At 39.8% G+C, this 5,346-nt stretch overlaps 1 pseudogene; it reads right to left on the bottom strand.

Annotated features, from left to right (window-relative positions):
- Nucleotides 1-542: 542 nt before the first annotated feature.
- On the bottom strand, nucleotides 543-642 carry LOC130464539 (uncharacterized; annotated as a pseudogene).
- Nucleotides 643-5,346: the final 4,704 nt, after the last annotated feature.

Genomic DNA, 5,346 nt, shown 5'->3' with positions numbered 1-5,346 from the left:
GTAATTTTACTCCATTCGATCCTGAGCCCGAAAGAACCTTTCGTAGACGAAGAACTTTCATTGCACAGTGTGGGAATTACTCTGATTCTGATCATAATATTGGCGATCTTTTTCCTTCAGATACAGATTCAGTTTCAGAGATAGAGATGGGTGACGAAACTCCACTACCGCCACCTACCCCACGGCTTACAGACTACTCTAAGCCAAGTCTGTCCGTGCTACCAAAGGCAATCATGCCTTCTATTGCAGCTGAGACCTTCAAGATTGAGCCTGTATTGATTAACATGATTGAGAGACGCCAGTACGGTGGGGAACCAGGTGAAGATCCAAATCTTCACATACAGTCCTTCATCCAATATTGTTCCACCATCAAGCAAAAGGGAGAGCAGACTATGGAGATACTTTTCCCGTTCTCTTTGAGTGGGAAAGCTAAGTTGTGGATTAATGGGTTGAATCGGGCGGCTTTGAAAATCACTAATTGGGAGTCCTTGGCCCTTTCTTTTTATGTTAAATATTTCCACCTGAGAAAACGGCTCGTCCGAGGGGTCAGATATTAGGTATCTCACAACAAGCAGATGAGAGTTTGTTCGAGGTCTGGGAGAGATTCAAGGACTTGCAGAGAGAGTGCCCGCACCATGGTTTGGACGATTGGTTCTTGATTCAGCAGTTTTATAATGGTCTGGGTAATGAGTCTAGATGTCTGTTAGATTCAGCTGCCAGTGGGAGATTCATGCAACTTGAGGTGCCTAGAGCTATGGAGGTGATTGAGGAGATAACCATTCACAATGCCCAGTATGGGAATCCTAGAGGCCTATCTAATAGGGGTGGTAAGCATGATTTGAATTCTATTGAACAATTAACTGCCCAATTGACTGCTTTACACTATAAGTTTGATAATATGCAAGCAGCCAATGCTCAACCAGCCCAACCTGTTAGTGTAGCTGCTATGAGTGCACAACCTGCTACTGTTTGTGAAAGTTGTGGAATGTCTGGTCATTATGCACAGGAATGTAGGAGCTCTGTTGAACAATGTAACGCATTTCAATCCTACAAACAAAACAACCCATTCTCCAACTCTTACAACGAGGGCTTCAAAAACAACCCTCTACTATCCTACAGGAGCAACAATATCCAGAACCCTCACCAAGTCCAACATCCACCACAACAACCATACCAACCCCCACATCAACAATCCTACCAACCACGGAACAACTACAACCAACAGTCTAGTGGACCACCTGGGTTCCCTAGACAACACACCTCACCTCCACCACCACAACCTCAAGCCACATAGCCAGACCCAATGCTAGTAGAGATGAGAAACATGATGCTACAAATGCAAAAATCTCTATGTGAAAAGGATGCAAAGATCGATTCTCTTACTGCTCACAACAAGATCATTGATACACAGTTGCAACAGATGGCTACTACTATTGAAGGGAGGCCACCAGGCCAATTTCCTTCACAGCCCGAAAATAGGGAAACTGCAAATGCAATTACATTGAGGAGTGGTAGGGGTTATGATGGTCCTTCTATGCTAGTTGAGGTTGATTCTGGGGTGTCTGCTAGTGGTCTGGTCAGTGAGGAAGTCCTAGAGATAGTCATGGATGGTAAGGAAGCTGAAAAGGTAGTCAATGAAAATGAGGCTACAACTGAGGTTAAGAAGGGGACAGATATTCAAGTACCACCCATTGTACTCCCTGAAGGAAATAATGCCCTTGGTCCAAGTATGAATATAATATTAAGTCTAATAAATGCGGTTCAGTATTAATTAACAAGTTAATAATTCAGTGAGATCAAGTGAGATGAATGCCTAGCTAGAGGCCGCTTCAGTTCTGTTAGGTTACGATACATATGACAATTCATAAATCATGCGGAAAAACCATTTAGCCAGGAATACATATTATTTACACATAATCATATAGCATAGTTTAGATGCATACTCTTTGTTGCGTGCCTTCCCTAGCTGCGCCCGAACCGAACAAGAACAAGTCTTTAGGACTCCAAGTGTCGTCCCTCCGTAGATAGTCCACAGCACGTCCGGATCCGCCTTAAGATTGACCAACTAGAATCGCCCTTAAGGTACTAATAATTTCGGCACTTTTAGGCAAGGAATGTGACTGAATTTTTATCTCAAAAACTCACTTTGAATACTTGAATAATCTATGTAAATATGTGACCCTAGGCACCTATTTATAGAGTTATGGAAAAGGTTTTGGAATCCTATTAGGATACTAATTTATTTAATTATAATCCTACTAGGACTCTAATTAAATAATCATTATCTAATAGTTTTAGGATTTAATCATATTTCGAATCCCGATTGCTTTAGGATTCCCGCACAAGCATTGCATGAGCACCGTACACCCGCGCAAGCCTTGCAGCCCACGCAAGGCGCACAGCGCTCGGCCCACTGTTGTGCTCTCGCGCGCGCGCCCCAGGCCTTGGCTGGGCCTGGCCTTGCGCTGGGCCTGGTCGAGGCTTGGCAGGCGATGGTGCGTGTTGGCTCGCAGGGCGATGGCTTGGCTTCGTGCTGGGCCTTCGTCTAGCGGGCCTCGTCCGATGCTAATTCGTACGATACGCTTCCGATTAAATTCCCGATTCCGGAATTCATTTCCGATACGAACAATATTTAATATTTCCGATTCCGGAATCAATTTCCGTTTCGAACAAATATTTAATATTTCCGTTTCCGGAATTATTTTCCGATTCCGATAATATTTCCGATTCTGACAATATTTCCGATTCCGGCAATATTTCCGATTCCGGCAATATTTCCATTTCCGATAATATTTTCCGATACGTACCATGTTTCCGTTTCCGGCAACATCTACGACTTGGATAATATTTATATTTCCGATACGATCCATATTTCCGTTTCCGGCAATATCATCGTTTCCGGAGTATTCATTTCTTGCCTGTGACGATCTCAGCTCCCACTGAAACCAAGATCCGTCGATTCCGAATATCCATAGATGGAGTATTTAATGCCATTAAATACTTGATCCGTTTACGTACTATTTGTGTGACCCTACGGGTTCAGTCAAGAGTAAGCTGTGTATTAATATCATTAATTCCACTTGAACTGAAGCGGCCTCTAGCTACGCATTCAGCTCACTTGATCTCACTGAATTATTAACTTGTTAATTAATACTGAACCGCATATATTAGACTTATCATTGAATGCATACTTGGACCAAGGGCATTATTTCCTTCAGTCTCCCACTTGTCCTTAGGGACAAGTGTGCATTTCCTAATTCCTTTGTCGCTCGATGCTTGCTCTTGAACATAAGGTAAGAGTTGTCATCCTTATTATGTCCAGAGGTGTTTCTCGGTTTCAGAGTTCAACTGATCAAATAAACAGATAATCATAGCCTATGGTTCATCCGAGCACGGCCATGCATTTCACAGTTTCTAGCTCTCCGAGTGGCCTTGTACAACTTTTAAGCATCTCATCCCGATTTATGGGAGGACAATCCCAATCTTGCGATCTTGAGATTAGACTTCGTTTGATAGGTGATTACCTGAGCGTTGCCTTTATAGCCTCCTTTTACGGTGCGACGGTTGGTCAACGTCAAAGTAACCAGTTCTCAAACAAGTAATCTCAAATCACTCAGGTATTGAGGATTTAGTGTCTAATAATTTTAATGAAATTTACTTATGACAGATTTTCATCTCTTACAGTAAAGTTTCATAGGTCTTGTCCGATACTAGTCTTCCCAAAGTAAGTATCTATGCAAATGATTATGACATTGCCATGTCCACATAGTTCAAGAAACAGAACTACTAGTCATCTTGCATTTTAGTCGTCTAACGTTTTCTATGCGTCCAATTTTATAGAAAACTCCGACTAGGGACCTTTTTCAACCTTTGACATTCAAGTTCACTTGATAGACATTTCTTAGTCATAGGACTGGTCCTGACAGTCTATCTTGAATATATCGTCAAATTGAAGGGACTCATCATTTAATACTAAACCAAGATTAAATGGAATATGAAAATACATTTCATATATGATAAATGTTCAACCCCATTGTTTTACAACCATGGGCCTCAAACCCATCTTTAAAACAGTTCATGGAATTCAAAGCTATGCTTGATTTCCAGTGCTACAACGCGAGTGTTGCTTCTCACTTGTTGCATAGGTTTAGTTATCATGCTTTGCCAATCTTAATATCCTTTTCATCGAATGTTCTTCGAGATATGATGATAAGATCTTTTCGAGTTTGTTTATTATGTGATCTAGTCTTTCTTACTTTGATGGTGGTTTTACTCATTTTGCAATGAAGAACCATCAAGTTAGCAGACGTTTTTCTTGCTTCAAGATTGGTTCTACGCATTTTTCAATGAAGAACCATCAAGCCAGCAGATAGGTGATCTACCCAAGTTCAGTGAAGAACTTTAAACAACCCTGTTTTATTGCTTCTTAGGCAATAATTACTTTTACTTCAACTGTATAGGTTGCTAGTGATGCTTTGTTTGGATTTACCTATCCAAGCAGTTCATAGATATGTGGAAGACTCTCCAACTATATCTTAGAACATAGAAATTATTATTTTAATTTCCCACGCAACAACTCATGGTCTCCAATCCATGTTGCCATTTCAAAACACGATGCTCTATAGCTCGTCCTTATCAATGGTTAACTCCAAAGGGTCTTGCTTGATCCTTTGCCACTGTTTATGCGTGTAGCATCAATATTAAGCATATCTTTATTTCCTTGAATCAAGAACTATTCCTATGTACCTTTTCAAGTACCATAAGTATTCTTGATCTTAATCTAGTTGATCTTTACTTAGATCAATAGAGATTGGTATATGTTCGTCATGGCTAAAGTCATACGATACGTTTTTGGCGATCCTCATATTATATCATACATGATAAATTCTTTTGCAGAATAATTCCCAATTGAATTCTATTCATGTAACTTTAGCTCATCTAGTTTCAGTAGATACTAAATCCAGCTAAATTCTTTGACATATAATATAGGTTTAAGAATCTTACTTAGATTCTTTGATGTTTAACTTAGTAAATGCTCATACATAGTTCAAACATTCTTTACTTAGATTTATTCATATGGGTCGAATATCTCCAATTGAGTATTTCGTGTTTGTTTTAGTAAATGCCATTACTTAATCCAAAACAATATTATAAGATCTTTGTAAATAGATCTTAAAACCCAATATGTACTAAGTTTCGCCATGGTCCATCATTGATGAATAATTTCAAATCTAAGTCATTAGCATTTGAATGTTATTTCACAATAGAGAGATATGTGTGTGATACACATAGGACCAATTAAGTTTTACGTACTCCCACTAAACTTCTTATATATCTATAAGAATC

Source organism: Spinacia oleracea, chromosome 6, assembly GCF_020520425.1.
Source record: "Spinacia oleracea cultivar Varoflay chromosome 6, BTI_SOV_V1, whole genome shotgun sequence".
Taxonomy (NCBI): Eukaryota; Viridiplantae; Streptophyta; class Magnoliopsida; order Caryophyllales; family Amaranthaceae; genus Spinacia; species Spinacia oleracea.
The sequence above is the reverse complement of the archived record's forward strand: the minus strand, read 5'-3'. Positions and strand labels throughout refer to the sequence as shown.